The sequence below is a fragment of the Malaya genurostris genome, chromosome 2, assembly GCF_030247185.1.
Source record: "Malaya genurostris strain Urasoe2022 chromosome 2, Malgen_1.1, whole genome shotgun sequence".
NCBI classification, from domain to species: Eukaryota; Metazoa; Arthropoda; class Insecta; order Diptera; family Culicidae; genus Malaya; species Malaya genurostris.
The window spans coordinates 254,938,276-254,956,955 of NC_080571.1; the positions used below are offsets into that span (position 1 = coordinate 254,938,276).

An 18,680-nucleotide genomic window follows, 5' to 3' on the forward strand; every position below is an offset into this window, starting at 1 on the left:
CGTTTCACGTATGTAATCTTCAGATTCCTGTACGTGATTGGCATATCTCTGTGCCGTTGGATGATAGATGCCTTTCTTCTTTCAAGTACCATAAGGTGAAAAGTCACTTTAAACTAATTTAATTTGTCTGACTCATCGAAGAATGGGGCCACTGTGAGAACTATCGGCGGAACTCTCTTTCTCCTATTCGGAAGTTTTCCTTGGTTTCCATATCTATAGACGTTGAGTTCTGCTCCATTACAGTCTGCTGAATAGGCGTTTTGAAATCACGAGTAGTTGGTTATTTTCAAGCGGTTACTGGACTATGTCTAGTGGAAATGGTGTTGATTGAGCTATGTATGACTATTCTTCCGTGTAGATGAGTTGTTCGAGTTGTTCGAATCTGTGCCGACTGCGAATCTACTGTTTCTCCTGTATGCAGGTGAGGATAGATACTTTGGACGATCCCGATGAATTTATCATTTTTGGAATATGTTCTACTTTGTTCGGTATGACGTAAGTCGCTCAGTTCAGCGAATGAATCAGTAAGCAACGTAATCAGTTATTTAGTTATAACTAAAAATATCGAAAAACGTTTCAAAGACTCGAATATGCAATCTCCTCAAATCTAAGGAAATCGTGCTACTACTACTTCTTAGCGATCCTTACAATAAATAATGCTAGTATTTTTCCTAAATAACATTGTGATAATGTTTTTCTCTTGCCAAATGCAGAGTTGTTTAGGTTGCGCGGATTTCGCGCGAATTTCAAAAAAACATTGGGCCGTATGAATAAAATGTAGTAAAGTCTGTTGTTTGTAGTATCTTCTCAAAAACAAAGTCCACAGAGTATAACGCGGTTTGGTTCGTTACAAATTTTTGATGCTTACTTTGCTGAAGTGAGTTTTATGAAACCCCAAAAAATTAAAGATGGGCGAACGTTTCCGCAATTGGTCGAGCTGGCCGAATCGGTGAATTTTTACTTTGATAAAATCAAAGTTTACGAGGAGGCCGATCTAGTAATCTCGAGTTGTACAAATTGCTATTTATAAGGTGACGCATTTGCCTTGTGCGAAACTTGGCTAACTTCTGGAATATCCTTAAACTTCCACGTATTATTCGCCCGGATCGAGATGATCCCTACGGAGAAGTACTTTTGGTGATCAAAAAGTGCTATTCTTTTTATCGAATTAACCTCTCCTCGATACCAGGTATTGAAGTTGTCGCATGTCATGTTACAATCAAAGGTAAGGACCTTTGTATCGCTTCCATCTACATTCCCCCAAGAGCCTCGGTTGGGTATCAGCGGCTCAGTGATATCATTGAGCTCCATCCTGCACCGACGTTGGTTTTAGGAGACTTTTACTCACGGTACGGGATGAGGCTGTCTTCACGACGATAACAAATCAGCTATGATCCATGATATTTGCGACAACTTCAATATAACAATCTTGAATACGGGAGAAATGACACGGATTCCTGCACCACCAGTAAGACCAAGTGCGCTGGATTTATCCCTTTGCTCGACATCACTACGGTTGGATTGCACGGGGGAGGTAATTCCTGATCCCCACGGTAGCGATCATCTACCGATCGTAATATCAATCACCAGCGGCTCAAAACCATCGAAGACAATCCATGTTTCGTATGACCTCACACGAAATATTGATTGGAATAGCTATGCGACCTCGATATCTGAGAAACTTGAAAGAACTCAACAACTTCCTCCGGAGAGTACACGTTTTTGGCTGGCTTGATTCTCGATACTGCGATTCAAGTTCAGACGAAACGTGTACCCGGCGCAAAAACTAACATCCGTCCTCCCAACCCGTGATGGGACAAAGAGTGCACAAATTTAAACGCTGAGAGAGCCTCCGCGTATAAAATATTCAGAAGAAATGGAACACCTGAAAATTACCGAAATTACGCGGCGTTAGACGTTAAAACTAAGAACTTGATTAGAGCCAAGAAACGCGGTTACTGGCGTCGGTTTATAGACGGCTTAACGAAAGAAACATCTATGATCACTCTTTGGAACACAGCCCGACGAATGCGTAATCATAACACCACAAATGAAAGCGAGGAATATTCCAACCGCTGGATATTCGATTTCGCTATAAAAGTATGCCCAGACTCTGTTCCGGAACAGAAGATCACCCGCGCCGCGACACCAAATACAAACGAAACACCGTTTTCGATTGTAGAGCTCTCACTTGCACTCTTGTCATGTAAAAATAAAGCCCCGAGATTAGACAGAATAAAATTCAACTTGTTGAAAAATCTGCCTGACCCCGCCAAAAGGTGCTTGTTGAATTTATTCAACAAGTTCCTCACGGGTAATATTGTCCCACACGACTGGAGACAAGTGCAAGTGATCGCCATCCAAAAACTAGCCTTCGATCACAATTCGTATCGGCCGATTGCTATGCTTTCCTGTATCCGGAAATTGTTCGAGAAAATGATTCTGTTTCGTCTAGACAATTGGGCCGAGACTAATGGCTTACTTTCAGATACACAATTTGGTTTGCGCAGGGGCAAAGGAACGAACGATTGTCTTGCGTTGCTCTCAACAGAAATTTAAATGGCATTTGCTCGTAAAGAAATTTAAATGGCGTCAGATTTCTTAGACATTTAGGGTACTTTTGACTCAGTTTCTATAAATATCCTATCTGAGAAGCTGCACCAGCATGGCCTTTCGCCAGTTTTGAACAACTTTTTACATAATCTGTTGTCTGAGAAACACATGCACTTCGCGCATGGTGATTTGTCGACAATCAAATTCAACTACATGGGTCTTCCTCAGGGCTCATGCTTAAGCTCCCTTTTATACAATTTTTACTTAAACAATATTGATGAATGTATCAACACATCCTGCACGCTAAGACAACTTACCGACGACAGCGTTGTGTCTATTATAGGACCCAAAGCTGCCGATCTTCAAGGACCATTACAAGATACCCTCTAGAACTTGTCGACATGGGCTTTTCAAATGGGTATCGAGTTCTCTACGGAGAAAACTGAGCTGGTTGTATTTTCGAGGAAGCGAGAACCAGCACAATTACAGCTTCAACTAGGGGGTGAAACCATAGCTCAGGTCTTCACTTTTAGATATCTCGGAGTCTGGTTCGACCCCAAGGACACCTGGGGATGTCACATTAGGTATCTGAAACAAAAATGCCAGCAGAGAATCAACTTTCTTCGTACAATAACCGGATCATGGTGGGGTGCCAGGAGACCTGATCAGGTTGTATCAAATAACGATATTGTCCGTGATGGAATACGGATACTTCTGCTTCTGATCCGTGGCGAACACTCATTTCATCAAGCTGGAAAGAATTCAGTATCGTTGTTTGCGTATTGCCTTGGGTTGCATGCAATCGACTCATACGATGAGCCTCGAAGTGCTGGCGGGGGTTCTTCCATTGAAGAACCGGTTCTGGGTTTATCTCATATCGTTTGCTCATGCGATGCGACATTTTGAATCCTCGGGTGATTGAAAACTTCGGTAGGTTAGTTGTGCTTAACTTTAAAACCCATTTTATGTTTTTGTATTTTGATTACATGGCTCAGAATATTAATCCTTCTTCGTTTGTTTCCAACCGTGCTCATTTCTTGAATACTTCTGATTCTACTGTGTTTTTCGACACTTCCACGAAAGAAGAGGTTCGTGAAATTCCGGATCCCGTGCGCCCTCAAGTGGCCGCTAATATCTTTAATAACAAATTTAGAACAGTCAACTGTGAAAATATGTTTTATACTGACGGATCAAACATCAACTAGTCCACATGCTTCGGTATCTTCAATCAAAACATCACCGCTTCGTACAAACTCAGTGATCCGGCTTCAGTTTACGTCGCAGAATAAGCGGCTATTCAGTACACCCTCGAGATCATTGAAACCTTGCCCAAAGACCATTACTTCATTGTCATATTTCCATGTCATGTCAAATCACTATACATTCAACGCACATCTCCGGCGTATCGGGATCGTGGAGAACGGGCTCTGCACCTGTGGCGACGGTTATCAAGACATCGAGTATGTCGTGTGTTCGTGCGTAGAGTATCGCGACGCCAGGTCGAAGCTACTGGAATCCCTCAGGGCCCGAGGTAGACCGCCTGAGGTTCCGGTTCGGGATGTGTTGGCGAGTCGGGATAGTTCATATATGCATCTCATATATCATTACCTTAAACACATTAATATACAAGTGTAATCTGTTACATCTCGCTCAGAAAGTATAATCTCTACCTACAGGTTCGACACTAACATCCGCCCGATTCTCTCGATTCCCGTCCTGTCCACCATCTTCATTGGAGCTAACAAGATCTTTTTTGTCACTAACTTTTCCGTTCCCCCTTTCCTGTTTTCCACCATCTCGATGGCAACTAATTAGATCTCTGTCGTTTTCAAACATTTTGTTTTTGGGATCTTTTTACCCCGTTTCCCACAGTATTTACTTTTTTTCATTCTCTTCCGTAACATCACCATCACCGCCCACGGAAGACCGCTCCAGTCGATGACCAGCATGTGGGCCACCCGGTCTGGGGGTGTTTCCCGCGGACCCACACGGACCGAAGAATGCGGATAACATAGATAATTACCAACGCCATCTGGAAGACTCTCATGCTAACTTCAATTCACCGGCCACTACCGATCGCCACCTGAAAGCTGGATTCTCGAGAATCCGCGACCAAGATACTACATTACATAATGATACTATTCTAGTTTTAAGTTGGACGATAATTAAGATTAGAAAATACCCTTGGCATCTTAGAGCTTAAGCAGTGTGTCCTAATTATATTATATTATTGAATAAAAAAAATTGCTATTTCGCAGAGCTGTTACCAGGAATCACAAAAACTTTTGGATATATCTGCAAGCGTTTTCCCATCCTAATCCGGAAAACGAAAGAAGATTTTCGCACTCAAAGATGTCTAATGGAAGATATAGTCTCAGTGAAAACGCATTTAATAGTGCAAATAACATAATAAATGGAATGCTACTCTTCGATAATATTACCACAAATTTTGTTTGCGATGAAAATCTCATTCTAAAAGCAAGATTTGCACGACAGGCGATGCGAAGTTGGACAAGAAAAGAAACGGTAAAACGTTCATCTAGTGCTGGACCCGACAGGATTCTATGGTGGTGATAAGAAATTGTTCCCATAGTTTGGTGGTTGCACTATCCAACATTTTCAATTGTTCTTAGCGTTCTGGAGTTTCCCCTGAAATATGTAAGAAATCCTGTTGTGTTTCCGGTTTACAAAAGTGAGTGGGTAATGTCAGATTTCTTCACACTTCTGGATACCTAAAATATCTTAACAGGAATTACAAGAATTTCAATGGGAAAAATATCAAAAAGTTGTTTACTAATTAAATAAACAATTTTTCGATACTAAAAATGCTTCGTCAACGTGTAAATTTTTACGCTTTATACCTCGAACATTCAATGTCGTTCATTGCATAAAAACCGTCGTCCGAACATGAGAAAGACAAAAAAGCGTCATGAGTTTTTCTCTTTGATCCTCGTTGATACTAAACATTTTAGAAAACTGTGATTCTGAGTTATTTGTGGTCTAAATGCTGATCATATTTTCGATAGCATGAAGAACAAATTATATTTTTGTTTTTAGTACAACAAGAGATATGCATGATAAAGTTCTACCTATTTTTGATCAGTGTAAATTTAGAAAAGCTTCTCATAGTAAAGTAAGTCGTATTTACGACAAAAAAGGTAACGAGGGTATAGTATCCAACTATCGTGGAATTGCTGCTTTCTGGGCTGTATCGAAGTTGTTTGAAAATATAATTCTAAAGTTTATAACACATAGTTGCTCTGACTACATATCTGAGACTCAGCATGGATTCATGTCAAAGTGTTCAACAAATTTAGTAACCTACACTTCCTTCATCATACGTTCTTTACAAGCACGACTACAAGTAGATTCTATATACACTGATTTCGCTGCTGCTTTCGACAAAATCAATCATCACATAACGATCTCCAAATTAAGTAGACTGGGAATCATTTTTGAATTGGCTTCGATCATATTTAACTGGTCGTAAACTGATAGTGAAAATAGAAGACTGTACAACCTCACAATTTGCTGTTACCTCTGAAATTCCTCAAGGAAGTTTCCTTGGATCGTTTATATTTTTACTGTATCTCAACGATCTAAATTTTTCGATCCAGTGTATGAAACTATCGTTCGCCGATGACTTTAAAATGTTTCATATAGTTTAATCTGTCGCAGACTTAGAGTTCCTACAAGGACAGTTGGATAATTTAACTAATTGGTGTAACATCAACAAAATGGTTTTAAATGCCTCTAAATGCTTCGTCATCTTTTTCAGTCGCAAAAAGTCAGTATTCAAGTTCGACTATAATATTTCACAAACTGTTCTCGAACGCAGATCGTATGTTAAGGACCTTGGTGTTCTTCTTTATTCCAAGTTAAATTTCAAGGAGCACATAGAGTTTACTATCTTGAAAGCCTCTAAGCTATTAAGATTTATTGTCCGCCTTGCTAAAGAATTTCTCTGACGTACGTTGCTTGAAAGCTCTGTATTGTGTCCGCTCTAGAATATGCTGCTGTTATCTGGTCACTTTATTACCAAAACGGTATCTAACGCAGTGAAGCGATTCAACGCAAATTTGTTCGATCCGCTCTCCGACGTCTTTCATGGAGATGTCCTTTAAACCTACCGAGTTACCATGACCGCTGCAAACTGGTTGGTCTCGATTTATTATCTGTCCGTTGCGATGTTTGTAAGGCTATTTTTGTGGCAGACCTACTTCAGTCGCGAATCGATTGTTCCTAGCTACTGCAATTTGTTACAATTAGACATTTGACGTCGAAATTTTCGATCCTATGCTAGAACTAATTATGAATATAACGAGCCCATTGCTAGCATGTGCCGCCGCATATTGAACAAATGTTTCAATTCTTTCGACTTCTATTTATCACGTAATGTTATCAAGAAAACGTTCATCATTTAATAGTTTCATTATATTTAGTTGATATAGAAGCACTTGATTTAAGGAAATATATCATTTGGATGATTGTAACCTGTTGATGCAAAAGTTGAGAAGGTTTTACGCCTCCTGGAGAGCAAGTTTGACAGAAACTAACTCCAGTGGGCTTTTCCCTGCTCCAAATAAAAGAATAAAATATGAGAAGGAATAGGAAGACATTCGGAGTAAAATCCGACAACAGGAGAAGGCGCTGTCTCAGAAAACAAAAGCTAAACAGGAGGCGATAAACAATTGAAACTGAAATTAGAAAGGTTAAATCAGATTATCCTGATGTGGTCTACGTTAAAATTCTTCTTTCCGAGAAGAAAAAGCTTGCCGAGCAAGAAGATGTTGAAGCAAAAAAAAAAAATAGTTTCCTTCTTGAATCTGTTTAACTTCTTTCAAAATTGCAAAATTGTAAGCAATTTTATTTTCACTGTTACATTTTCCGTTAATCAGAGAGTATATATATATATATATATATATATATATATATATATATATATATATATATATATATATATATATATATATATATATATATATATATATATATATATATATATATATATATATATATATATATATATATATATATATATATATATATATATATATATATATATATATATATATATATACTATGGACATCGACAAAGATGGAGTATAATAATGAAATTGTTTTTATGGGGTTTCTGAAAGCGACATGTTGTATACGGACTTATTTATTGTGTTTATATGACAAACTTATGTAGATTTTCAAATTATATTTAAGTCGATTTTCAAGTTCTACTTTAAGTATATTTAAATAGTGCTGAGAACACTTCACCCGAATATCGTGTGTTTTAGTTTTAGACTTCGCGCGGATTTCACGCGTTTTGATTTTGAAATTTTTCGTAACAACCCTGCAAATGGAACAAAAAGGCGAATGGGTATTGTCAGAAACATAATCGTATTGACGTGAATATAAATAATGTCCTCTAATTTAATCCAGGTGCTTTTAAACAATATCTGACACCGTTTGCATATCCCGAAGTCACCAAAACGCATCCAAACCAATACACACCATGTATTTTTCTTGGACATCAATGCAGCTGAATGTTGGTTTTATTTGCACTCGTTTGGTGCGAAATTTGCATTGCAAACGGTTTATCAAACTGTTTATTTTCATCAGTTGAATAATTTGTATAGATTTGTATCGATTCGCGACTGAAGTAGGTCTGCCACAAAAATAGCCTTACAAACATCGCAACGGACAGATAATAAATCGAGACCAACCAGTTTGCAGCGGTCATGGTAACTCGGTAGGTTTAAAGGACATCTCCATGAAAGACGTCGGAGAGCGGATCGAACGAATTTGCGTTGAATCGCTTCACTGCGTTAGATACCGTTTTGGTAATAAAGTGACCAGATAACAGCAGCATATTCTAGAGCGGACACAATACAGAGCTTTCAAGCAACGTACGTCAGAGAAATTCTTTAGCAAGGCGGACAATAAATCTTAATAGCTTAGAGGCTTTCAAGATAGTAAACTCTATGTGCTCCTTGAAATTTAACTTGGAATAAAGAAGAACACCAAGGTCCTTAACATACGATCTGCGTTCGAGAACAGTTTGTGAAATATTATAGTCGAACTTGAATACTGACTTTTTGCGACTGAAAAAGATGACGAAGCATTTAGAGGCATTTAAAACCATTTTGTTGATGTTACACCAATTAGTTAAATTATCCAACTGTCCTTGTTTATTTTCATCAGTTGAATAATTTGTATAGATCTTTTGTGAACTTTCATAGTCCGTACCAGGGTTGATTTGAAGATATGTAAGATATAATAAGTGATATTAAAGATCAAAAACATGTCGCACTAGTAAAGTATGACATATTCACGTCAAAAGTATTCGTCGTAAATATTGTAAACATTTAAAATAACTCAAAAGATTACATTTCCTGAATCGGAAATAGTTGTCATAGTCCTTTCAAACTATATCGATGACATCATAGTACGAGAATTTTCGAGAAAATTGTGCCAAGAGAAAAAGGTTCGGTTAGCCGGCCACAACACTTATACCATTCACCCTTATTCTGAATTACGACGTATTGATTTTTCGATCGGATGTGGTTCGATCGAATCCTAGCTACCTTTGAGCGTTATCAGGAATACAAACAAAGGAGTTACGATCGGAAATTCAATACGCCATTATTCAGAAGAAGGGTGATTATCTACGTAACCGAAAGTGTTCACAATTTGATTTCGAACGCAAACAATGACTCAAATGTAGCTTTCAAATGAGCAATGACCCACAAACTTGTGGAAAATCCTTCTATGTCTTATAATAGAAAAAATACTCGGAGTCATATAAAAATTACTCGGAGTCCCTTTCGAGACGGTAGTAGTAGTTTGAAATGCTTCCGGGCCTCGGTTGACTCTTGATCGAAAACCATGCTTTGACGGCGTCTTCAATTTTCAGCGAAATGAAGTGCTTAGGCTGATTAGGCGCCTGATCTCTTTCCAAAAAAAAATGGTCGGATTAAAAAGAATACGGTTTGGCATTTGTAATTGTGGTTTGAGGAGTATAAATTTTATAACTGCAGGTGAAGGTCTGCTAAACCGAATACTAGCATTCATCCAAAAATATACGAATTCTGTGCTATTTTGGCGTAATTTGGTGTATTGCCATTGTGATAAAGCAGTTTGGAAGTGAATCTAAGTTTGTGGAAATCGGTCAAACGATTGCTGAGAAAAGTGAATGAGATCCATTTTGGAATATATGAACCAGGATGACCGAAATCGGTTTGTTTAGTTGCCTACTGATAATGGCTTTCGATTTGTGGAATTTTGAGTCCAGTTTAGAATTTTTTTACGGTTTTTGTTTCGCCGGTTCAAGTGGCGGTGTACAATATTGAACACACTTTACCCTATAACTCCGGAACCGGAAATCGGATCCGAATGAAATTCAGAAATTATGTATGGCACTGTGCGACCTTTCATTTGAATCTAAGGTAAAAAACTGGATGAGGGGTCTCTGAGAAAATCGATTGCCCGTTTTTAGTTCATTTTGCACATTTTACCCCATAACTCTCGAGCCGGGTGTCGGATCCAGATGAAATTCAATAGCAACTTATGAGACTACAAGGCCTTTAATTTGAATCTTAGTTGAAGAAAATCGGTTGAGTGGTCTCTAAGAAAATCGAATGCACTTTTTCTTCATTTTTTTGCACAATTTACCCCGTTACTCTCGAACCGGAACCCCGCTCCGGGTAAAATTCAATAGCACTCGATGGGACCAAGAGACCTTTCATTTGTTTGTGAAAATCGGTCCAGCCATCTCCAAAAAGATTTAACGCACATTTTTGTTACACACACACACACACACACACACACACACACACACACACACACACACACACACACACACACACACACACACACACACTTGCTCAGATCGTCGAGCTGAGTCGAATGGTATATGACTCGGCCCTTCGGGCCACGGATAAAAAGTCGGTTTGCACAGTGATTGCATAACCTTTCTATATGAGAAAGGCAAAAAACCTATTTTCATCCATCTAGTGGTGTAAAAATGCATTTCTAATATTATTCATTTTTTCCTATATACTACAGCAGAGATTCCCAGGAATGAAACAATTGAAAAAAGTTAAGAAAAGAGTTTTGAAGATTTCTGTTGCATATCACTACTACATTGATGAACTTTAAGTCAAAATCTATTCAATTATATGTGAGAAAGTGAAGTGAGCTTAATTTTATAATATTTGATTTCTATTGTCGGTACTTCCGGAACCGAAAGCTGGATATCGGCAAAGTGACATTCGGTTCATTCAAACATACACTAATATGACCTACAATTTTTTTAAAGATACTCTATGACGATTTGAATTTTGGAAAAAATGTACCGGTAGTCGGACTTGGATAAAATTCAGCAAATCATTTATGGGACTATCAATGGTTTATATGATTACAGACACTCATGGTCTTCAAACTAGAGAAACTCACTAGCCAATATAAAGAGGTAGCATGTAAAAAAATTCTTGAAATTGACATTTTTACGCTAGCACCCTACCTCCGGAACCAGGTGTTTGATCCGAATGAAAATTGGGATATTCTTATGACATCCTAAGACCTGTCAGTTGAATCTAAGGCGGTTAAGCCAAAAAAGTGAGTGACATTATTATATTTTTTTTGTGTTGCACATCACCCTGTAACTCCGGAACCGGAAGTCGGATCCAAATGATATTCATTAGCTTTGTATGGAACCATAATACCTTTCATTTGAATCTCAGTTTGTGAAAATCGGTTCAGCCATCTCCGAGAAGAGTGAATGACATTCAGTAATAGCCGTTCAACCGAGAAGGTTGTGTATAGAAGCGTACAGTTTAGTAACGCTGGTTGGTTTACACGCGTTAAATACGACAACGGTTGAACTACAGGTAGAGACCTGTTGGCAGCAGCCGTTAAAACGAATAGTCGTGCTGCATAAGAGAGCCCTAGTGCTGGGCCAAGCTGGTGAAGGAAACAACAAAGGGCGTTTCCCAAACTCTACCCAGGCCGCAATATACAGCCACAAGTGCTGAGCAGGAGAGTGCAAAGGCACATCGAAGAGGAAGAGTGCAAAGGCACATAGAAGCAGGAGAGTGCAAAGGCACACCGGTGCGAAGGCACTTCGGTGCAGAAGCATATCGGTGCGGAGCACTAGGAAGAAGGAGACAAGACAACTCGGTCTTTCCACTGCCATACAACACGCAGGTATACACCGGTGACCTGCGCTGGTTACAGCTGGCGAAGACGAAAGCAAATCGGAATTCGAGTGGTGCTGGATGTCAGGTAGCAGTAGCATCACATCATATTCTATCGCTACAGTGAGCTTCAGCATTGTATCAACGTCCAGATACATCCAACAAGAACATCTAGAGCAACGAGGATCTACACGGCAGTGCAACGGAGATAGACAACAATTTCAAGGTAGAAGTTTTTTCTTTTCCTTTTGATTGAGTACTGTGTAGTGTTGGTTTCAAATTTTATTTTAAAGTTTAGTTAAAAATTTTAATGTAATGGATGAATCCATGGACGTAAATCCTAGCATGAATCCGATACCCCCACGAACGAAAAAATATCAGGAGAGCTCTTCTGGGCCTTGGATAGTCTTTTTTAGACGTATATCAAAGCCATTAAACATTTTTCAAATTAATAAAGGTTTGACATCACGATACTCTTCAATCAAAGAGATCATAAAAGTAAATAACGATAAAATTCGTGTTGTGGTAAATAATTTGAAACACGCGAATGATATTGTCTCTTCGGAACATTTCAATAAAGAGTATAAAGTTTACATACCCTCCAAAGATGTCGAAATTGACGGTGTTGTTACCGAAGCGAGTCTTTCGGTAGATGATTTACTCAAGCATGGTGTTGGTCGTTTCAAGAACTCTATGCTTGAGGGTGTGAAAATACTGGAGTGCAAACAACTGTACTCAGTAGTTTATGAAGAGGGAAAAAAAGTTTATCGCCCATCAGACTCGTTTCGAGTGACATTTGCCGGATCTGCGTTGCCGTCCCATGTCTATGTCGATAAAATTCGCCTCCCTGTTCGGCTTTTTGTTCCAAATGTAATGAATTGTACGAACTGCAAAAAATTCGGACACACAGCTACTTACTGTAGCAATAAACCAAAATGTATTAAGTGTGAAGGACCTCATAAAGATAATGATTGCAACAAGGAAATTGAAAAATGTATTTATTGTGGGGAAAGTCCTCATGAGGATATTTCATTATGCACTGCATTTAAAGTGCACGAAGACAAAATTAAGCTTTCTTTAAAAGCACGGTCTAAGCGCACATATGCAGAAATGCTTAAAACGGTCATTGATGTCCCCCCTTTGGAAACCGAAAACGGGTTTTCAAATCTAGAGGAACCAGAGGACTCTGACTCTGACGAAAATAGTGAAGGTAATTCGTTTATCACTACCCAAGGGTCAGTTAAGAGAAAGAAGTCTTCCTCCAAATTACCAAAAAAGACACCTAAAATTTCATCATCAAAAAAAGATCCCCGTGTTAAACAAAAAAAGTCAAAACCAAAGACTGTGCCTCCTGGTTTGTCAAATTCACAAACCAATCCAGGATCTAGTACAGAAAAAGATAATAATCCAGTGGGCTCCATTTCACAGCCACCAACAGGATTACTGAAGTTTTCGGAAATTGTTGAATGGATTTTCTCAGCATTCAATATATCTGAACCCTTAAAGACCCTCATAATGGCATTCCTTCCAATAGCTAGAACCTTTTTGAAGCAGTTATCAGCTCAATGGCCAATTGTCTCAGGTTTTGTATCTTTTGATGGATAATTTATCACCAGTCGCAAATGATACAATCACTGTCCTGCAGTGGAATTGTCGAAGCATCATGCCAAAACTTGATTCATTTAAAATATTATTGCATAGTCAAAAATGTGATGTATTTGCTTTATGCGAAACATGGCTTACTTCAAACATAGCTTTAAATTTTAATGATTTTAACATTATACGTCTCGATAGAGACTCTCCGTATGGAGGAGTGCTTTTGGGAATTAAGAAATGCTATTCCTTTTATAGATTAAACATCCCTTCAACTTCTAGTATAGAAGTTGTTGCTTGCCAAATAAACATTAAAGGCAAAGATATTTGCATAGCTTCGGTTTATATTCCTCCAAAAGCACAAGTTGGACAGCAACAGCTTAATGAAATGGTTGAAGCCCTTCCTGCACCACGATTGATTCTGGGGGATTTAAATTCGCACGGTATTATGTGGGGTTCCGTTTACAATGATAGCAGATCATCTTTAATACAAAACATTTGTGACAATTTTAGCATGACGGTATTAAATATGGGTAGCATGACACGGATCCCAAGACCTCCGGCACGCCCAAGTGCATTAGATCTATCTCTTTGCTCAACATCAATTCGACTAGATTGCACCTGGAAAATACTGCCTGATTTACACGGTAGCGATCATTTACCAATCATCATCTCAATTAGCAGTAGCAATTGCATTGCTACTTCCGCTAGTATTCCATATGATTTGACAAAAAATATCGACTGTATTAAATACCAAAGTAGTATCTCTAGTATTTTGAATTCAATGGAAGAGCTCCCTCCACTTGAAGAATATGACTTCCTCATTTGTTCGATTCTGGAGGCAGCAGAACAATCCCAAACTAAACGCTTTCCTGGGCCAACGACTAACAGAAGGCCTCCCAACCCCTGGTGGGACAAAGAGTGCTCAGAGGCTAAACTCGCAAAACAAAATGCTTGCAAGACGTTTCTAAAACGGGGAGGAAGAACTCCTCAGAATTTTGAAAAACTTATGGTTTTAGAAACCAAGTACAAGAGCATACTTCGAGCCAAAAAATGTAGCTATTGGAGACATTTTGTCGAAGGTTTGTCAAGAGATACCTCAATGAGCACTCTTTGGAACACGGCCAGACGAATGAGGAATCGTAACGTGGGCAATGAGAGTGATGAATACTCGAACCGTTGGATATTTGACTTTGCTAGGAAAGTTTGCACAGATTCTGTTCCTACGCAGAGCATTATACGGGAATCTCCTCCAAATAATGGTTTTATTAATAACCCATTTTCAATGATGGAATTTTCTATAGCACTCTTGTCTTGTAACAATAACGCTCCAGGGTTGGACAGAATTAAATTCAACTTGGTGAAGAATCTGCCCAACCTCGCAAGAAGACGTTTGTTGGAATTGTTCAACAAGTTTCTTGAGCAAAATATTGTTCCACCTGACTGGAGACAAGTGAAAGTTATCGCCATTCAAAAACCGGGGAAACCAGCTTCCAATCACAACTTATATAGACCCATTGCGATGTTGTCCTGCATCAGAAAATTGTTCGAAAAAATTATTCTACGACGTCTCGACACTTGGGTCGAGACGAACGGTTTGTTGTCAGATACTCAGTTTGGCTTCCGTAGAAATAAAGGGACGAATGATTGCCTTGCATTACTTTCGTCTGACATCCAAATTGCCTTCGCTCAAAAGCAACAAATGGCATCTGTATTTTTAGACATTAAAGGAGCATTTGATTCAGTTTCCATTGATGTTCTTTCAGACAAGCTTCACCAAAATGGACTCCCAGCGGTTATAAATAATTATTTGCACAACCTTTTGTCAGAGAAACACATGCATTTTTCACATGGCGATTTGGCAACACTCAGAAATAGTTACATGGGTCTACCGCAAGGCTCATGCCTCAGTCCGCTCCTCTATAATTTTTACGTAAATGACATTGACAGCTGTCTAGTATCCCCATGTACACTAAGACAATTGGCAGATGATGGCGTGGTTTCAGTTACTGGACCCAAAGCTATTGATCTGCATAAACCATTGCAAGATACCTTAGATAACTTGTCCGATTGGGCTGTTCATCTTGGTATCGAATTCTCTGCGGAGAAAACAGAGCTGGTCGTCTTTTCAAGAAAGCATGATCCCGCGCAGCTTCAGCTTCATATGATGGGAAGAATGATCCAACAGGTTTTGACTTTCAAATACCTTGGGGTGTGGTTTGATTCCAAATGCACGTGGGGAGGACACATTAGGTTTCTGATAACAAAATGCCAACAATGAGTAAATTTTCTTCGAACAATAACAGGATCTTGGTGGGGTGCTCATCCGGAAGATCTAATAAAATTGTATCAGACAACGATACTTTCAGTGATGGAATATGGATGCGTTTGCTTTCGTTCCGCTGCAAACTCTCATATTATCAAACTGGAGCGAATTCAGTATCGTTGTTTGCGAATTGCTTTAGGGTGCATGCATTCGACACATACAATGAGTCTTGAAGTTCTGGCGGGAGTTCTTCCATTAAAAGATCGATTTTGGGAGCTTTCATCACGCCTGCTAATAAGATGTGAGGTGCTGAATCCCATGGTAATTAATAATTTCGAACGACTAGTCGAGCTTCGATCTCAAACAAAATTCATGACAGTATATTTTAACCATATGTCACAGGAAATCAACCCTTCAAGATATATTCCTATCCGTGTCAGCCTCCTAAATGTCCCTGACTCAACTTTATTTTTCGATACATCCATGCAGCGCGAAGTGCGTGGAATCCCGGATCATCTACGTTCGACGGAAATCCCAAAAATATTTTCAAGTAAGTTCAGGCATATTGACTCTGAGAAAATGTTTTACACGGACGGATCGCGAATTGAAGAAGCGACAGGGTTTGGTATGTTCAACAATAATGTTTCGGCCTCATTTAGGCTTCAAGAACCTGCATCTGTTTATATAGCAGAGCTAGCAGCAGTTCATTATAGTTTGAGTGTAATCGTCACATTAATTCCAAACCATTATTTCCTCTTCACAGATAGTCTGAGTGCAATTGAAGCCATTCGCTCAAACATGACTGGCAAGACTGAACCGTTTTTCCTGGGCAAAATAAAACAGTGCCTGAACGACATATTGAACAATAATTATCTAATCACTATAGTCTGGGTCCCGGCTCATTGCTCCATTCCTGGCAATGAAAGAGCCGATATTTTAGCCAAACGTGGTGCTATTGAGGGTGAAATTTATGAGAGACCAATTGCTTTCAACGAATTCTATAGCTCGTCTCGCCAAAGAACACTTGCCAGCTGGCAAGCTTCTTGGGATAAAGATGATCTGGGTCGGTGGATGCACTCAATTATTCAGAAAATATCGACAAAGGCATGGTTCAGGGGACTGGATGTGAGTAGAGATTTCATTCGTGTGATGTCCAGACTCATGTCCAATCACTACACGTTAGATGCACATCTCCTTCGAATTGGGCTCTCCGAGACTAATCATTGTGCTTGTGGCGAAGGTTATCGAGATATTGATCATGTCGTTTGGACATGCGTGGAGTATCGTGATGTCAGATCTCAACTAATAAATTCTTTGCGTACCCAAGGTAGACTATCCAATATCCCAGTTCGAGACATTCTTGCTTGTCGTGACCTTTCATACATGAAACTTATTTATCATTTCATAAAGAAAACTGGAGTTTCAATTTAATAAAGGCCCCTTTCAAGACTTAGTTCTGATCCCAGCTGCGTCCATGAGTTCAACCAATAGCTAAATTAGAATAAAAATAATGTAATGATACAAACAAACTCGAAACAGTTTATGAAATTATTAACAAAATGTCTGAAAATAACAGCTTATTTTATAATTTATAGAAGTTAATCGTTTGGTTCAAATAATATTTCCGAGTAGATTTCATAATTAATGACGAGTTACCTAAGATGATATTTAAGTAATAAGAGAATATGTTTTAATAAATGCAAAACGTTGTGACTATGTTAGAATTAAATTAGGATAAGAATATTATGTAAAAGTGATGCTACGGCGAAGAAAAACTTATGTAAACTGCCTTAAGAAATAAACGTATTTATGAAAAAAAAAAAAAAAAAGAGTGAATGACAAGAAAAACATGGTTTAATGTGACGTTTCTGAATAAAAAAAATAACGCGAAACGAACCTGTTATTTAGCTTACAACATGAAATCAGAGTTAAACCTCGTTTTAACTCATAGCGTGGAAATATTATATAACACTATGGGTTTGAAAGTCGGTTTTCCCAGCAACACTTTTGTATTATTTCTACGAAAAAACTAGGTTCGTCCATACTTTCTGAGGCAGTCTTTACTGCACTGATGAGTCAAAGATAAAACATACAATTGCTTAAAAAGAATTGTTCATCAATGAATAAGTTCTATACAATACTATCGGTATATCTGTTTTATTTTTGGTTTTCCAAATATGATTCATTCTCGGACAGTCTACCTAATAGTCTGATAAGTTCCAAAAAATTGGTTGTCTCTAGAGTCAACCTGGATGTAAAATAAACAAGCAAATATTGGCGCAACAGTTGTGGTGATGGCTGCAGTCGTCACCCAAGCAAACGATACTAATGTGGATGACATTTCTAGCTAATGGTATGGCTAATGGAAGGGTTTCAAAGTTCGCCAACCCGACCGAAAATATTAAACGAAAACAATCTCTATTTAAGAAAAATGTTCTTTCCATCGATTTGATTTATACTACGGCAATAACAGACACCGTCGCAAAAATCACTCAATTGATTCGACCTTTCGATAACACAGAGACAAACAGAAACTAAATCGCGATAAATATTGATACCGACCGCGCGTATTCTGAAGTGCGACAGAAACTTCGCCACTCATAAGATGTTTACGATCAATCGCTAAAAATTCTAATTTCCGCTGTTGGATGTGTCGCGCGGGGCTAGTATCTGATGGTTAGCTAGACAAACACAACAAACGGTCAAACTTTATTTTGCCGACGACTCATGTCCTACTTCAGTTCCATCTGTGACTGTGGACACATTCCTCCCAAGCAGAGAGATCGAGAAATAGTGCCAATCGTTCGATAATTTGCACAAATTATGCACGGAAAAAAATGTGACCGTACATTTTTTTGCTCGCTGAATGAATTAGTGAAATATTGATACTTCAATCGTCAACTAGTCTTATGAACTCAGCATCAATCAAATCGAACCAGTGTTGATACGTAATCCGTCCACGTTACCATCATTGGACGGTATCGATTCCGCAAGCTACCGTCCGTCGAATCAGTAGCAAGTTATCGATTGCCTTTTACTGTTTGTGAACAAATTTTTCACCTTTCCTCTTTGTGGAGCGA

At 38.7% G+C, this 18,680-nt stretch overlaps 1 protein-coding gene across 6 annotated transcripts in view; it reads left to right on the forward strand.

Annotated features, from left to right (window-relative positions):
* LOC131429560 (actin-binding protein WASF3) overlaps window positions 1-18,680 on the forward strand; it is a 71,201-nt gene that overhangs the window by 36,802 nt on the left and 15,719 nt on the right. The window lies entirely within an intron of this gene.